Below are 19,488 nucleotides of genomic sequence, written 5' to 3' on the forward strand. Positions count from 1 at the left end.
AAAAATGGGAATGGGGAAGTGCCTTGGTGATTGGGGAATTACTGCCCCCGCTCACCTTGGAGTAGGGCGGTAATTCCGCCATCCACCAAGGCGGACACAGTAAAATACCGGCAGCAACCATGGCGCTAATAGCGCCATGGTTACCGCCTACCGTGTAATGAGGCCCATAGACCCGTAAAGGGCCCGCCTCTGTAAAAATGCTGTGGAGGGGAACAAAGCATTTCCATCCCTGTTGGGTGGGTGGAAAGGCAAGTGTGATCGGTGTGGTTTAAGCAGCAGCTGTCAAACTTAAGGAAAAAAAGCACAGGATCAGGACCGACAGGGGAATGTGACTTATTTCAGTGCATTTCATACCGTATTCGATTTGTGCATTTGGGATCTGCTTTTAAAAGTGCAGAAACACTGTGCCTCATTACAAGTTAGCCGGTCCAGATTTAACGGTGCTGGTAAAACCGTACCGCACCGTTTTCTGATCCGGCTAACTACGACTTCTGTGGCCATGTGGTGTTACACCCACCAAGTGTGACCTGGTGGGCGCAACGCAACCGGCTGCAACGCAACAGTGCCAGTGTTACCATTACCGCATGGTGCCGGTGTTTCCACGGCCCCCATTTCTGCAGAGACCTACCGGACCACCGGGGCTGGAATGACCCGGTAAGTCTGGCAAGTCCAGAGCCGGTAAAGCCCTAGGGGTCCGGCGGCAGCCTGGCGGTTTTACCGGCACGGCTACCGCCGGACTCGTAATGAGGTCCACTGTGTTATTCGGAAAATGTGCAAAGGAGTGCGAAAAGGCGTTTAATTCAGAGGGTGTTTGTGCATTGGGATGCAACTTTTTTGCCCCCAAAAGAAGTTTTTAGAATCTGCTCCTCTATGTTAACACATTTCTGTCTATCACGAATACATATAGTCAAGTGTTTTACATCTCTATAAAGCTATCACACCTCTACACTGGGAACATGAATGAAGGGTACGCCATAGAGCTCAGGATTGTGTATAGCTGCCAAGGCAACCCATCAGCAGGTATTTACTTTTAAAAATGTCATTACTCCAGTTGGGCTGACATTCAGAATCAACTGCTGTGGTGTAACAGCATGGGGTCTGACATTTCCCCTTCTCTCTTGGGTCTCCTAAGCCTTGGGGGAAACACTGAAAGCCCAGCATATATTTATTTTATTGATTTATTTGCATTTTTAAAGAAAGCGCTCACAGAGCCCGGGGGCATCGAGGCGCTGTTACAGGAATCTGTTTTAGTTGCGTATTTATAACGTGCTTAATACCCAGAGGTTTCTAAACCCGGACCCGGTGATCGAACCTGTGCTGCTTTGTGTTGTCGTGTTTCCAAGGCGAGCACGTTGCCGCTGCCAGCCGCATGATTCTGCAGCTTCCCATCATGCTTCCTGCCTTCACCACCTGCATTGCTGGTCAATGGGATCAGCGCAGTGGGGTAGAAAACAGATTCTTGAGACACCTCGATACGCATCATCACATTTTTCATGGGTAGCTTTCAACTCCAGGGTGTATTCGACCTTGGGGATCATATTGACATCATAGACAGCTCAAACTTCACTCTCTTTGGGGGTCATTCCGAGTTTGGAGGCAGCCATGGGGCTATTAGCACCATGGCTGCCTCCAAACTCGGGTCCGGGTAGTCGGAATGGGGACTTACTGGGTCATTCCATCCCTGGAGGACCCGGTAAGTCCCCATTCTGAATACCATTCCCCATTCCCATTTGAACCCCCATAGGGCTCAATGGGAATGGGGAAGGAGCTAATAACGGGCCCGCAAATAGCGGGCCCGTTATTAGCTCCACGGTCCCTTAACTGTTCCCGCTAAGGGCGGCTGGTAAAACCAGCCGGTCCTAGTGGGACCCGCTAAGGGACCTCGGAATGCAGCGGTAGGTGGTTAACGGCACCAGCATCCTTACCGGTGCCATTAACCCCCTACCGCCATACTCAGAATGACCCCCATTGTCTATCAGATGCCCAGGGGTGGACTGGTCTATAGGGAACTCTGCAGGTTTCCCGGTAGGCCTCTGCACCCTGGGCCTCTTTTGTGTGGTCACCTATTTTCTTTCCAAATGTTCTCATACGAAAGGGTTGGGTTGGCAGAAAATGTGTAATATGGGGCCACTTTAAACATTATTTCCAGGGCCTCTTTTGGTCCCCAGATCCCCGCTGCAGATGCCCTTCTGAATCTCTCCGTGGGCTGGGCCTCTGTATTTGAAAGCTGCCCATTTATAATTCTATATATGTATTGCTTTTTACTTTTCTAGAGCTTTTCATTTGTGCAATGCTATTCATGCCTGAATACAGCGGCTCAAATGTGATATGGGGGTTATATAAGCACCCTAATACAAAGAAAATCTATGGTAACAATATTTCTGGATGATTAAAAATCAACAGACCTTTTGCATCCAGGGAAGTGGCAGTGGAAGGACATATGTATTTTGTGGGTTAGGCACCCACGTCATAGAGGAACCAACACGAGCTAAGCAGATAAACCTTTTCAAATGCTGAGTGTGAGAGGTAGGTGAGAGGTAGGCCTGAGCTTGTGTGGAGGGGTGAGAGGGACAAGGTAGTCACACAAACATTTTGGCACCTACAGTAAGCACCTTGGTTAAAGGAGTTTACGTTAGAGACACCCAAAGATGTTGAGAGTTTGGTAGGTTTTTCCAAGAAATGCTCTAGTCCTGGATATATAATTATTGCATATGTTTAGGCACATGTTGTGATGTACATTGGCTAAAACAGAATAGGTTGTGTAGGCATTTCGAAAAGGTTTGTGGGATCGCCCGTCAATGATAGGAAATTGTGACAAATAGTGCGCTTTGAATTTATCTCTGGAAGGTAGAAAGGTGAACAGTGAGTTTAGGAGGCGGCTTTCCCCAAAGTAGTATTTTTAAATAGGGAGAAATTAGATTAATGAATTTGAAATGAGTATGTGAGTATGTATTGATTAAAATACTGCTTCGGCCGTAAATGTGAAATGGGAAGAATTTGCCTGGTGTCTCGGGAGGATAGCTGAGCGGCAACGTGCTCGCCTTGCAAGCAAGACAACACAGAATTTCGCAGGTTCGATCCCTGGGTCCACGATTAGAAACCTCGCCTTGGAAGCAAGACGACACAGAGCAACACAGGTTCGATCCCCGGGTCCGCGCTTAGAAACCTCTGGGCATTATGCGCGTTATAAATAACCTATCATATCATTCATGGAATAGTGCCAGCAGTAAATACCACGAGATTACAGCTTCATAAATCACCTGGCATTCACTAAAAAGACCTACAAGAAGTACCTCCTGCTCAAAGGTGCTGATAATGACAGGCAGGGCATACACAAGCCAAAATGGCAGCTGATAAATTGGCAGCTGGTACTAGAACGTCATACGAAAATACATACCACCTGCAAATAATACCAGAGTGTTGAATCTTGTGCAGTATACATACATTGTATACATGTATTTTAAACATGTAGGCAGAGAACCCATTACATTAAATGCTTCCAATGTTGTGCATGTAGTATTAGAATAGCTGGATCTCAATTTACACCACCCGAACATCACATGCGCTCCATTAACCACAGGCACAGGTCTTCATGTCGTTCATGGTAATGAGTGGAGTTTCCAAACTGCTGCTTTCGCTTATCTGCCAATTTACCGATGCTTGTTTTGTTGTACTTGGAATACAATGCATCAGAAAGAGAAAGCTATAGAGCGAAAGAGAGAAAGAGGACGAGAGACATAGATTGCAATTAACAGTTGCAATGGGAACTATTAAAATAGAAAATGTCTGAAAGAGGCCAATGGTAGGAGGGTTGCAGGTTGTTTTGCCTTGGAAGGCCTATTCACCTTCCCCAGGCTAACCAATTCCCCTCTTAGGTCTTCTACACCTTACACTACACATACAATTATCCCCAGAGATGACCACCACAAAGGGCTGTAGTCTGTCAAATCCTGGGCTCTTCCCTATGGATAACACTCTCCCAAGTTCTCTCCACAAACCCATAGAAAGCAGACTTGCACAAAGGAACTGGGTACCTGCGCCCATCAACACCACAGGTTTTGCATCTGCCTATCCCATTGTTCCAATAATGACCCTCTCCCCTATTTTCTCAAAGAGCCTTGCGCACAGCGAGGCCGCCAATAGTGGCAGAAGGATGTTATACAGGACCACTTACATTAAACGACATGACATTACATTACATTACATTCACCTGCATTAAGGTAGAAAAGAGTCTCAGAATGTGGATGCACACCTCAGGTCACCATGCATCCCTGCAGAGCACTCAATCAACATGTGAATTAGCATATCATGGAGTTTGAGAGGGACAGGCACCTGCTGATGCAGCAGGAGTGGAGTCAAGCCCCACAGACGAGGAGTAGGGGGAGGGTGTAGTGGCCTGACCTCCCTAGGGCCAGACCATTACCCTGTAGTAGTCTTAATTCCTAAAACTATATCACCCAGACATGTCGACCATTGGTTACCTAAATAGGGGTGACAACCAAAATGGCATCAACCTTGACAAAAGCCATTTTTTCTCTCTAGATAGTGGTGTCCGTCCTGCAATTTTGTGCAATTGGCACATTCCAACACTACATAGGAATGTTGAACCATTAATTTTGCAGCTGGCCCTCTCCATGGTTTTGGCCCAGGTGTTAGATGAACACCAGCAGCATGCCTGGAAGTATATTTCCCTTTCCACCACTCTGGGTGCCACCACTGCCCTAAAGGGTAGATGCTATACCATTGCAGGCTTTTCAAGTTGCATCTGTGCCCTGAACTGCACACACGTGGCTTTGGTCCCTGCCCTCATTTAAGGAAGAATGTCTTTATGACACTGAAGCAGAATCATACCCTCATGCAGATGACGTGTCACCCTAACCTATCACACACTGCTGCAACAATGTTTTTTGCGCAATAGCACCCTTCTGAGGTTCATGGAGACACATTGACAGATGGGCTTGGCTCCTAAAGGCATGACTGAATAGTCCTTCATAGTACCAGGCTCAGAACCAACTGACACCCACAACCACATCCATGCCCCTGTCTACACCAACTTTCTACACGTCTTCACTCACTCCCCCTCAAAACCGTCACTCATTCCCCTAGTGGCTGAAGACGACATTAAGTTTTCCAATGGACGACACTGGTGGGTGAAGTGTGTAACCTAGGCATTGCATGCTATAAATACAAGTAAGGCAACATATGTATGTGTGTAGCCACTCATACAATGCCATTCCTACTTCATGCAGGTGATATTCACTTCAATTTCATGCCCACTCTCTCTCCACTTTGGCTGGCTGGCTGTGGGGCCCCTCACTACTGAGCAGTGGGTGCACTGAGGTTCAGGTTTGTTGTCTTGTGACCTGGAAGATTCCCTGCATGCTTCTCAATCCTGTGAGGTGGCCTTAGTTTGGCAAACAGAGTTCTGTGATGAGATATAGAGCTCTACGACATTTACCACATCCTTATGGCAAAGGTCAAAGCATAGTAGCATAGCATTAGAGACGTCTGCTGGTCTGCCACTGCATACAGAAGGACAGACATCTGGCCCTTCTCTCCCTACCTACCCTGATTGGGTGCACATTCACCTGCGCCTTTCATGTAGTCTACTGAACACATCTTGCATAAGGGGCTACGGCTATGCTTTCTCACTAAAGAAGGGTGAGTATTATTATACTTACATATCCTATTTCAAAGCAAGGCATCACCTTGACTTGCTGTGAAATAATATAAAGTCTAGCAGGACGTGACATAGAACAAACATTTAAGAATGACCTTGTTGACATCAAGGTACCAGTCCTTTTTAACTTTACAGTGCCAGTTTGACCACTTCATTCCTTTACCTTCTGTTTCCAACAACATGCACCTTTTTACACAGTCTATTCTTGACAATGCCACTCTTGGCTGTGGGATGTTTTTACCCATGCATCCAAGCCCTACCATAAAACTGTGCAGTACTGGCATGGAAAACATCATGATGGCCAGAACTCCCCAGAGAGTGCACAGGGAAAACATGAAGAATAGGCTGCCACCCATTTTTGCCTATGTTGTACGCACAGGAGGGCACTGCCTAAAACCACCATTGGGCTACACACACAGTAGCCTGAAACCATTGGGAATGGCAATGCTGATTGCCAAAAAGCAATTCAGAACTGTGGGGAATTCATTTTCTTAATCCCAAAAATGGTTGCATTACCAGTACTCACCACTATCAGAAAGCCGGCGTTTTAAAACCACCAGACTTTTGTGTAAAACTGAACAAATGAAACAAAACCAGACCAAGGAAAGACTTGCTAAGAGGTGGATACAATGTAAAACTATATTCTGAAATGACTTGATGGAAGTAATTATTTAATGTATATGTAAAAATTGTCAGTTTGATTTGAATGTAGAAAACTGGGAACAAAAAAGTGACATTTAGCTGAAACCTGGCTTAATGAAACTGAATTCTGCCTGACAACTACCCCCGACAGGAGTTGAAACTGGATCAACAGCTGTGTTACCAGGCCTGGCTGCCAGGCCTGGCTGCATCCTGAGGTCACATGGCCCTGTTGATTGAAAGGGGAGTGGCAGCTGGGGACTACAGGGAGTTGAACAAAGGCCTGTCCTGGACTCAGGCAAATGTTATATTGGGGGGGGCGTAAAGTGGCTTCCTCTTAGGGGAAACTGGGAGGGGCAGCGCCTCTGCAAGCCAGCTGAGCTTAGGGGAAGTGGATAAACCAGTTATTACACCCTGTGATGTGGGAAGCCACACCCCTTTTTGACCAGAGCATAATTTTAAAAAGATAGATAACACATAGTGCGGCTTGTCATAATTATATAAGTAATATCATTATTTTTGTGATTTTTCTGTGAACATTTTAAGAGGCGTTAGGACCCTGTGGTGTATTCTGGGGGGTTGCTAGCGGAAAATAGGGTCTCACTCCAAATGTATGCATGTTAAAAATCGGACACTTTATCATCTGTAACCCATATCCCTGGTGCACATTTGTGTAAAATCTGGAAAGGTTTAGAGGTCGTTATCTGGATGAAAAGGGGAGAATTCTGTCATCAGTGGACACAACATAGTACAAAGACAGGGATCGGATGGTTTGGTGCTACAGAAAATATGTTAACTGGACCTATAATATTAGAAAAATGGTACATGGATAAATATGTATTTGGCTCAGAAATAGATTTGTGTGCAATCTGACAAGGGGAGGTTCCTCTGACCATAAAACCTACAGCATCACTCTGACTCACATTTCCTTCCCCCAATCAAGGGAGAGAGGAGGAATTGGCCAATGATAAGTGAGAGGGGCAGGTTTAGTTATGACCAACGCACACACCCACTTTCCAAAACACATAAAAAGAGACTGCTGGGACAGGTAGAGACATTCAATTCCGTTTGCTGCGGAGCATATTGACCGACGACTTCACATCCAGAGATCCAGACTTCAAATCCATCAATCTCCAGAACCTGTAGCAGATATTAACTCCAGAATTTGTAGCAGAGAGGCCTGAATCCACCAGCTGAATCCTCTTCAGCAGGCCTCAAAACTAACCAAACTATTCAACAGCCGGGCGAGCTGTTCAAAGTTTTGCTGAGAATTTTTGCAAGAACCTGTAGCAGTACCCAGAAAGCAGTGTTACATCCAGAATCCAGAGAGGCTAGACCAGCAGAGCAGAGCTGACCCAGATCGCTGTGAGCAGAACCGGTGCCTGATTGACCCGCCGAGCAGACAGAACCGCAGCCGGACGTGTTGATCAGATCTGTGACGAGGCCTAGTTCAACTTTAAATTGTGAGTACCTAGCAGAACTGTGCAGAACCAATCTCTTAGTTAAAATAATCTAATCCAAACTATTTTAACCTAAGTAGAACTGCCTCCTAGAAATCGTGTCATCTGTCATTTTTAAAGCTGCACAACTGTCACCTGTCAATTCTGCAGCTGCAAGCTGTCACCTGTCATTTTGAGTTTACTACTCCTTATATTTTTACCGCAATCGCGATTCACGCACTCGCGAAATTTACCGCGATTTGCGATTTTGGCTCAATTTCTCCACTTGTCAAAATAGCAGCTCCATTCTTTCTTTTGTTAAAATCTGTTTGCAACTTGGTAATAACTCATAGAGCATTGCTAAAGTGAGCCTGAACTAATACCAACACACATCTCCCACTCACCCTGAATCTCTAGAGGGAATTAAAATCAGTTGGCACATTTTCCCATCCATTCCCATCACATTTAAAAGCATTTTGGGCCTGTGTTTCAAACTCCTACCTGTTTCCTCTAAGCTTGCTGGGGGGGAACTGAATTTCGTATTGTATTTGATTGCATTCCTGAGAACTGTGTGCTCCTCTTTCCATCTCTTTCCATTTCTTACATTGCATAGGGGAGGGGGGTGAATTACCAGAGAAAAAGTGATTATCTTATCTTTTGCTAAAATCATATCAAGTATTTCTGTACTGCATTTTATTCCTCATTGCTTTTCCCTTGAAACCATAAAAGTATTTTTGCTACTTTATCCATCCTATACTAACTCCTCATTGATTGTAAAGAAGTGTGCTAGTGCCAGATTACCCATTGTTGATCAACATCATATGTCTAAGTGTACTATCAGATATGAATTTATTATAAAAGTGTGATATATATATATATTGTTTAATTTTTCAATTAAACCATTTAATTTGCAAAACAAACCTACTTCTTGGCTCAGTGGGGTCAGGGGGATTCTAAGAGGGGGGTGTTATACAAGGGTTGTCATCCAGAGTACTGAACTGGATGTAAAAATACATCAATAAGGGTTTTCCTCAGCATCCCAGACTAGGCATTGACTTAGCTGTAGTGTTGATTGAATATCGCTTACATGGCTCATGCTTAGCAGCCACATCGTTAACATTCCAGAGTTGGCATTGGTGTACACAACAAAGGGATGCCTGGGAAAATAAGCGACAAAACTTACAGGATTGCACACACATGCATTCATTACATGTGCCTTGGAAACACATCCCAATTATCAGAGCACTTTATGACATATCCACCTCCTCCCTTTGCAGATCCATGGTCCACCTTAGAGGACTGATGGGCACTGATGCTATGAACAAATATTCTTCCCCCATGCATCTCACCCCCCTATGCTTGTAGCATCTACTTCCTGTTTTCCCATGTTCTTATCTTCCCCTCCCTCGCCTCATTTTCTTTCTTGCAGTAAATAAGGTCTAGATGCCCATGGTGGGGGGCACAGTAGGGCACTACATTGACAAGCATAGTTGCCAAATGTTACCACAGTGATGATTTGGAGCAGTTTAAAAGCATGTTCATATAACATAACATAACATGAATTTGGGTTCTGACACCTACCTGGACCAATACGTAAACAGGAAAATGATCTGCTTATCGTCCAGCACTCATTTGCTGTGATATGCAGGGTGAACCCTCGCCTGTTACTTTTCCAGATGGCTTCAATATCATTACTCATAAAACAAAACGGTATTTAATTTTCATATATTTATTAATTGTTTGTTAACTCATGATCACATGGTGGCAACATCGAATTGTTAGCTTAAAATTCCAATGTTTCAGGCTAAGCCCTTTTTTTAAAGAAATCAATGGGCCTCATTCCGAGTATGGCGGTAAGGGATAGCGGCCACCGCTAACGAGAGCGGTGGCGGTAATCCCTTACCGCCATACTCCGAGTTCCCTTAGCGCCATGGTGCTTTTAACACCTGCTTTTAGCAGGCGTTAAATACCATGGCGCTAAGGGACCTTGATGTTAATTACGCCACCGTAATTTACGGTGGCGTAATTGACGCCTTCCCCACTCCCATTATGCCCTATGGGGCAAGAATGGGAATGGGGAAGGGTAAATGGGGATTGGGGAATTACCGCCCCGCCAACCTTGGAATGGGGCGGTAATTCCGCCAACCACCAAGGCGCTGCCGGTCCGGGTACGGCGTCAACCAAGGCGTTAATAGCGCCATTGGTTAGCGCCGTACTCGGAATGAGGCCCAATGTGCTGTAAAAAAAAATGAATAACTGAAGACAACAGGCATGTTTTTACATCTGATGCTAAGTCATACACTTTGATGAAATCCATTAATGAAGAAGAAATCATTCTTATTGCCAGCCTGACTGCTGTTTCAATTAAAAAGGTATCTGCATTTTGGTGAGCAGATTTTTCTGCTTCCCATTATTGGTAAAAAAATATCCTCATTTAAAAAAATAAAAGAACAGTCCCATTTCTATCTCTCGCAGACAACGGGCCTCATTACACGGTAGGCGCTAAGGGATTACCAGTACCGGTAAGGTCTCCGGTGCCTGTAATCCCTTAGCGCCCTACTACGAGGTCCCTGACCAGGTGTTAAGGACGGGACCCACTAAGGGACTTCAGAGCTAATAACGGTACCACAAATTGCGGTACCGTTATTAGCTCCTTCCCCATTCCCATTGAGCCCTATGGGGGCTCAAATGGGAATGGGGAATGGTATATGGCATGGGGACTTACCGGGTCCTCCAGGGTCGGAATGACCCGGTAAGTCCCCATACTGCCTACCCGGACCCGCAATTTGCGGTACCGTTATTGGCTCTGATTTCCCTTAGCGGGTCCCGTCCTTAACGCCTGGTAAAACCAGGCGTTTAGGAAGGGACCCGCTAAGGGAACTCGTAGTAGGGCGCAAAGGGATTACCGGCACTGATGTCCTTAACGGTGCCCGGTATCCCTTTGCGCCCCTACTCGGAATGAGGCCCATTGTATCCAAAGACTGGAAGAATTATCAAACTTCACCACTATGCAACATATATCAGCCATTTCATGGACTTGGGTGTTCATAACACTGTCACAGATCGTGCCAACCAGCAAGTTACCTGCTTTTCAATTTGCATTCTCTGACTTGTGGTCTCACTTACATAATTCATCTGCAAGTACTAATATGCATGTCTCATGCGATTAGATGGGTATTCTTTGGACTTCACCGGTCAGGACTGCTAAACCGCTCACTACATATCCTGCGGTCTCAGACACAGTTTCACTCCAAATGGGAATATCTTGCATGTTTGGTCTGCGTATGTACTCACTAATGGCAGAAAGGCTCCTGCTCCGACCTCCTGGTTCCCTGTACCCTGCAGGCCAGTTGGGCCATGGGTTGAGGCAACTTTCTCTTCTCTGAAGCAGCATTAATGCATCATGGCATTCAAATTTCACCCAGAGTGACCCTTGCGGTCTGTGATGCCCGTTTCAGCTTCCTTCTCCAAACCCGCCTCCCGCTCCCTCCTCCTGGCCCTGATTGGCTGCTTTATCTGTGTTATGTTGCAGGGCTTAACCCGCAGCATAGCTGCTTCCTGAGCCATTTTAAGACCCTGGCCCTTTCAGGTAAGCGTTAGTTTGTGCCTCCACTGCCCCATTAATGCATCATGGTGTTCAAATTTCACCCAGAGCAACACTCGTGGTCCGCAATGGCCAGTTTCAACTTCCTTCTCCAAACCCACCTCCCTCTACCTGCCCCTGGCCCTGATTGGCTGCTTTATCCGTGTTATGATGCAGGGCTTAACCCATAGCATTGCCGCTTCCTGAGCCATTTTAAGACCCTCGCACTTTCAGGTAAGCATTCCTTTGTGCCTTCCCTGCCCCATTAATGCATCATGGCATTCAAATTTCACCCATAGCGACCCTCGCGGTCGGCGATGCCCCGTTTAAGCTTCCTTCTCCAAACCCGCCTCCCGCTTTCTCCCCCTGGCCCTGATTGGCCTACCCCTCCTTATCCTGGAATTGACGCAGGCAAACCTCTGCCTGGCAGCCCCTGCGGCTAAGGGCCCCGAGGCAAAGGGCGGCTCTGACATTGGTGGCTCCAAGATGTGTCTGCAGGTGTCAGCAGGGGAAGCCAGTGGCCAGCCGTCAACCAGCAACTACCACCAAAGTAAGTGTGGCATGGGTGGGGAGTAGAGCAATTACTCTAATCCAGAAACCCCTGCCACTCTACATTACCCTACCTCGAAACTGTGAATATTAACACGTGCCACACTTAGATAGAATCATGAACTTTAGCCACTGTTGCATCTAGATGGATTTGCGAATATTAGCATTTACCACACTTAGAAATGTGAATATTAGCAAGTGTCACTCCTAGATAGAATCGTGAACTTTAGCCTGCATTGCATCTAGATGGATTTGTGAATGTTAGCATGTGCCACACTTAGATAGAATCATGAACTTTAGCCTGCATTGCATCTGGATGGATTGGTGAATGTTAGCATGTACCACACTTAGAAATGTGAATTTTAGCAAGTATCACATGTAAAAGAACTGTGAATATTAGCATGTGCCACACTTGGATAGAATTGTGAACTTCGGCCTGCCTCGCATCTGGATGGATTTGTGAATATTAGCATGTACCACACTTAGAAATGTGAATACTAGCAAGTGTCACCACTAGATGGAATCGTGAACTTTGGCCGACGTCGCATCTAGATGGATTTGTGAATATTAGCATGTACCACTTAGATATAATAATGAACTTTAGCCTGCGTCGCATCTAAATGGATTTGTGAATGTTGGCATGTGCCACGCTTGTATAGAATCGTGAACTTCGGCCTGTATCGCATCTAAATCGATTTGTGAATATTAGCATGTACCACACGTAGATATGTGAACATTCGCAGGTGTCACACCTGGATAGGATTGTGAACTTTAGCCGGCGTCGCATCTAGATAGATTTGTGAATGTTGGCATGCGCCATACTTGGATAGAATCATGAACTTTCGGCCTGGGTTGCATCTAGATGGATTTGTGAATATTAGCATGTACCGCACTTAGGAATGTGGACATTGGCAAGTGTCACAACTGGATAGAATCATGAACTTTGGCCGGCATCGTATCTATATGGATTTGTGAATGTTAGCATGTAGCACACTTAGATAGAATCGTGAACTTTAGCCTGCTTCGCATCTGGATGGATTTGTAAATATTGGCATATTTCACACTTAGAAATGTGAATATTACCATGTGCCACACTTGGATAGAATCGTGAACTCTGGCCTGCGTTACATCTGGATGGATGTGAATATTAGTATGTACCACACTCAGAAATGTGAATATTAGCATGTATCACACTTAGAAGAACTGCGAATATTAGCATGTGCCCCCACTTGGATAGAATAGTGAACTTTAGCCTGCATCGCATCTGGATGGATTCAAAATGTAAATATTAGCAAGTGTCACACTAAGATAGAATTGTGAACTTTAGCCTGCCTCGCATCTAGATGGATTTGTGAATATTAGCATGTATCACACTTCAATGTGAACATCAAGTGTCACACCTGGATAGGATCATGACCTTTAGCCAGTGTTGCATCTAGATGGATTTGTGAATATTAGCATGTACCACTTAGATAGAATCATGAACTTTAGCCTGCGTCGCATCTAAATGGATTTGTGAATATTAGCATATGTCACACTTAGAAATGTGAATATTAGCATGTGCCACACTTAGATAAGAAGTGTGAACACTAGCCTCTAATGTCTAAAGAATTAGCCTGTGTTGCATCCAGATGGATCTGTGAACACTAGCATGTGCCACACTTAGAAATGGGAATATTAGCAAGTGTCACACTTGGATATAATTGTGTACATTAGTCTGTGACGCATCTGGATGGGGCTGTGAAGGCAAGCAAGCATAGCGCTTAGATGATATTGCGAATGTTAGCAAGTTCCAACCTCAGAACTATAAATATTAGCAGCTGCCACACTTAGATAGAATTGTGAATGTTGGCATGTCCCACACTTAAATAGAATTGCGAACCTTGGCCTGCGTCGCATCGGATGGATTTGTGAATGTTAGCATGTACCACGCTTAGAGATGTGAATGTTAGCAAGTGTCACACTTAGACCGAATTGTGAATTTTAGCCTGCGCCGCATCTGGACAGATTTCTGAATGTTAGCATGTGCCACATCTATATAGATGTTGAATGTTAGCAAGCAGCACACAAGTGCCACACCTGGTTAGAGTTGTGAAAGTTAACAAGCGACTCACTTAGAACTGTGAATATTAGAATGTGTCACATTTACATAGAGTTGTGAGTGTTGGCCTGCATCACATCTCGATTGGATTGTGGGTGTTGGCAAGTGCCACACTTAGATAGAATTGTGAGAGTTAGCAAGCAACACACTTAGAGTTGTGCATATTAGCATGGACCACATTGGATGGATTATGAATGTTATCAAGTGCCACATAGGGATAGAATTGTGGATGCTGGCCTGCGTCGCACATAGAAGGATTTATGAATATTAGCAAGTGCATTAAATGTATTGTGATGCCTGGGCCTCCCTCCCACTCAGCAGGACTCTCAAGTCTGGATGTGGCCTGAGTCTCTGTCCGTTGTATGTTGAGGCCCACCCATTGTGGGGCCTGGACCTTTCTCCCACTGTGCAGGACTCTTGTATCAGGGGACAGCCTCCATCTTTGCATGATGTATCGTGAGACGTCGTTTATTGTGAAGCCCAGACCTCTTCATGACTTTGAGGGGCACTCTAGGTGTAGCATACACATCTGTCCATTGTATGATGATACGGAGTGTACTGTGGGACCAAGACCTTTCCCCACCATGCAGGATTCTGGAAATCTAGGCATTTAGCTATAATATGAAGATTAGCTGTGAAACATATAACCCACTTACCAAAAAGCTCAAACTTCTGCATAATTAACTTACTCAAAAACTCACACAACCATCTCTCGCACAGCAAGCCGCACACACTTCACCACACTGCAACAACACATAAGCCGCACCAACAGCACACGAGGACTGACATCGATCCGATACTCGCACCAAAGCTCAGCGCACAGTGTATACTGAGCTGAAGCTGCCAACAGAACATCACTCCTCTCACTATCCTACTCCCTCTTGACCTTACTAGGCCCTCCCGCCTTCTCGTTTGCAGATCCGCCAGAGTGTCTGGGGACCAACTCTGTTGGTGACGGTGCGTGGTACAAATACCTTTAACATTTACCATTCTGTGGTGATGGTCTCCCAATGATGTTGCAGCACAAGGATTCTTACCTGCTACCTGGGGTCATGGCTGGGATTGTGTTACAGACTCTCTGCCACAGCTGGTTCTTCTTGAGTGTGCTGGTCTTGGTCGTTAGGGTTGCATAAAGGCGGGGACGCTCGTTGATCACTTCATAAGCCAGCACGGAGAGCTGCTGCCCAGTGAAATTAACTTTCTGCAGGTGTCATTTACCGGCCACACTGTCTCCAGGACCTTGTGTACCTGTCGGCATCTGCCATATTCGGGCTGATGGCAGTAGGAAATTGTAAAATGAATGCAGAGGAGGGCCCTGTCCACCGACTAGTGGTAATGGCATTTTTTAAATTACCACCAGTGATAATATATTTCTTTTAGTAGTAGAAAGTTTATTTCAGGAATACAAAACGTACCCATAAAAACAACAGCAATTCATAACATAATTACCCATCCCAGAATAAAAGAATAAATAACATTCCACCCTCATAAAACAATGCAATATTTTAAAATACAAAAACCTTTGAATTCAAATCATTTTCATTAAAAGTTTCCTCAAAGTTAGCACATTCTTTAAAAATGATAATAAACCCGAACCCACACAGATCAAGTCCACCCATAACAGGTGGCACAGTGCATGTTCGTACTGAAGGATCCCTGGCCCTGCAAGAGGGTTTTAAGTATGTGATCTCTAATTAAGGAGAAAGCCGGACAAAATAGTACAAAATGGGCCAAGTCTTCCCTAGGCGCATCGCTAAAAACACGAAATCGCTTTTCATTGCCATTGGAACAGGCCGCCACCGCTGCTCTTAGATGGATACAATTAAAGTGTGCCCTGATAATAACAACATGCTGAGAAGGGTTCTGTACCCATCGCAAATAATTCTGCAGACCTGGGTTCGCAATGATCGCATGTTTCCTATTAGCAGGCCTCTGGATCTCCGATGACTCCCTATTATCCATAATATGCTGCAACACCCTTACTTTTATAGCTCTCAGATCCTTGCACGGCACAACATCTCTCATAAGAAAATATTGAGCCATATCTCCGTCTGACAACCTTGCCCTAACATACCTAAACCAGGGAATCTGCAGGTAGCAGTCCCTAGGGAGCAAGTGTTTGATTAACTTGTGAGTTAAACCCGCTTTGCTGTTCTCCCAGACTCTAAGCCAATTCTTTAAGGATGGAGTCACTGATGAACCTGCAGCCCAATTCCTGGTGTACTGCAAAATTGGGGGCCGAGTGTGGAAGCCACAATATTTGTTTAAAAAAAGTGTTCTATGCCACTAGGATGGGCTCAACATTGCTGTGTCCCCACAGCTCCATGTCCAGAAATAGCTTTCCCATTATAAACCTTGAGCACCAGCTCGACCGGTTTAGCCTTAAACATACCCATGGCTCATATCACCACCCTATAGCCTGCTTGAACCTTGCAGTCTGCCTGGTAATATGGGCTACAGCACTAAAGTTCGATGGAAATGCAACCCCCAGATAGTCAAAGCTAGAGAGTCTGGGATTCAAGACCCCCCCCCCCTTACTAAACATCACCTAAAGTTTTGGAGGCCACTTCCCCCTAGTACAGACCATGACTGCCGATTTGTGGGCATTAACCTTCAGATCCAGTGAATCTATGAATGAAGAATAATCATCTATCAAGCGCTGTAAGGCTCAAGGCTCTGGAAGTGCGGGCCAGCAGAATCGCATCATCCGCATAAGGCAATAATGGCACATTCTGGGGACATTGGAAGTGGAATTAAGTAAATGGGCATAAAGACTGTCATGGATTTACTGTTAATTCCCTGACGGTGGTAATGCCGTAATTGTGTGGGACTCCGCACATTTACATCGCCAATAATACTACATGCTGCACCGGTCTATCTGAAGGAAATGCTACCAAGGGTCTCATGTGACCAAATGGGTCTGAGAGAGTCCTGCAAATTTGCTTTAGGAATCTTTAAAAAGTGTTTTTTAGTTTGGGCTATTAGGTGTTGCTTGAAGCATTTGCATTCGAGCACAGATAGGGAAGGTTGGCATATGAGGAGGGACACACAGCCTGTAGGTGTGGTTTGGTTATTTGCCCACCCATTGACTGCCCATGGCCATACAAATCCCTATGGTCATTCCCACCCAGTTACAGCCCCTCCTCACCCAAAACACCTCCTCATGGGAATCTTTGAGCTCGCTTTAATCAAGCCTTACCATCAAGCTTTGCACTCGAAATGCCTGCCAGTGTTTTTTCAAAGCAGTCTTTTGCGACTTAATGACTTAATTGGAGCTGTAAACATCTACTGGTGTAATAAAAATATCTAAAGAGGTCCGACTTCAGCCAGTGCATGTCCTTCACTGAAGTCCTGTTAAAAACAAGCACTGGCAAAGCTGACAGGTGTGGCTTATGTCTAAGTATTAGGCATTTTCCAGGACTGCTATTAGATGCCTAGGTACTTGCACCATTCTGCACCTCCTACCATTAATGACCAATTAATACCACTATGGCTGTGCTTGGCAAGTGTCTTTCCCATGCCTACACAAAAGCCCAAACTGTTGGCAATGCCAATGCGTGCCTTGGTACATGGAAATTGCTGCAATATAAGTTGGAGGCTCATTAAGCTTGCACACTGCTCGGTCTACTTCCTGCATCACAGATCTTGCTTGACCTACTTGTTGTTCCTGTGTGCCCGCTGATATAACCTATCACTGTCTTAATGACCTTCTCGTCACTGGAATGCATATGCAGGCATTTACTGAACTTTCTATGTTGTGTTTTTTGTATTGTGGTTTTCATATTTTAAATGGTTGGTACAATGGCAATTTTAAATCATGAAATTAAGTTTTCTGTGAATGTATTTATGGAATATTTATGAGTAAACACGACGGATGATTGATTTGGTTGAGAAAAAGAGCTCGAACAAATGCTGCTTCTGAGCCAAACTTTAACAATTCTTAACGCATGATCAATGCCTCTCGTGCTACACCTCTAGTGCATTCATACAGCTCGTCCATCAGCTGCTATAGATTCATATACAGTGAAGTTGAGTTCTCCCGTTACTCATCAGAGGAATTCTGCTCCATCCGGCCAATCACAACATCAGCATCTTGTGACTGTCTTTGTAGGTCAAACACCCGGCCAGCTGTGCATGACCGCACCACATTGCTAAACTCAGCAGTTCAGTCCCGCCAAATCAGCATTGAAACCTGCAGTTGTTGGCATTCAACCTGGACCTACATGACTTGGAAATCATATAAGGCTTCATATTATTTGGTCACAGGGCAACGAATCTTGAGTTTGCATCAGTACAAACCTAACATGTCTTTCCCAACCAAACATTTCTCACCACACCTCCCCATTCTCAAATAAATCTGCTCATGATCCTCAAACTAGCAGTCTTGGTATCTAAACCAGTAGTTTTCTACACAAACCAGCAGTTCTAACTTCAATAAAAGTATCACCCTCCCTTCATGATTTTGGGCAGTTCATGAATTTCTGACACTCAGATCATTTCTTGCCCGAGAAGGAGATGAACGTGTATTGTTAAAAACGCAGAGTTGCTGGTAGAGTTTAACCAGGATGATGAGCGTATCATGTGGTGTGGGATAGCAGCTGTGCGCGCGTGGTGGATGAGGATCAGGCATCGCGACTAAAGTCTGGAACAGGGGCTGGCCCACCTGCGGCCCTTCAGCATCTCAGGAAATGAGACTTTGGGGGTAGCATTCTGCAGGATCTCTTCATCGCTGGGGCTCTGAAGGTTCATGAGAGAGCATCACAAGGGTTGTAGAAGAGAGCCTGCTGCAAGTGGGTGCATGGTGACAGATGCATAGATATAATGGCCTCGGCATTGGCACGGTATGACACTTAATTGTGGTTTCACTTACTAAATGCCACGTGTTTTAGAAAGCTTGAACACATACACAAACTAGAACTAGATGATAGTATGCATATGTTGTTTATTTTGGTGGTGCACCGCTTCTGGAGCGTGCCAGATGTATGCTCAGCATTCACCCACTAGAACACTGCGCTTCAAGAACTGTCCCCAGTTGCAGAACTCATAGAAAAGGGTCATATCACGTGTCAAAGTCGTATTCCACCGTTTCTGCACCTCTGCCACCGTCTCCAACTGAAGGATCAGCAAAACGCCCAACAAATACCATGTTCTGTATTGATTACATGTTGGACAAAAAATGGGCTGCATAGGGTGAGACTACATACCTTTGGTACCAATTCAGAAGATTTTAATCACAGGTGTGGGTAAATCAATTCATACCATAATATTTCAAGGTGTAACAAATGGACAGAGTTAGTGCTCTGTGGCCCCAAATTATGTGTAGTCTCCTTTGTAGTATGAAATACACACACGTGTGGTGCTATTCTATGAATACTAGGGCCTCATTATAACCCTGGCGCTACCGTGATGAAGGGGGCCGGTACGGGACTGGCCCCCTTCATTACGGCAGCGCCGATTACAAGCTTCCCATTGTGGGACCTGGATCGGACGCCTGGTA

Source organism: Ambystoma mexicanum, chromosome 4q, assembly GCF_040938575.1.
Source record: "Ambystoma mexicanum isolate Mex_15411 chromosome 4q, UKY_AmexF1_1, whole genome shotgun sequence".
In the NCBI taxonomy this organism is placed as follows: Eukaryota; Metazoa; Chordata; class Amphibia; order Caudata; family Ambystomatidae; genus Ambystoma; species Ambystoma mexicanum.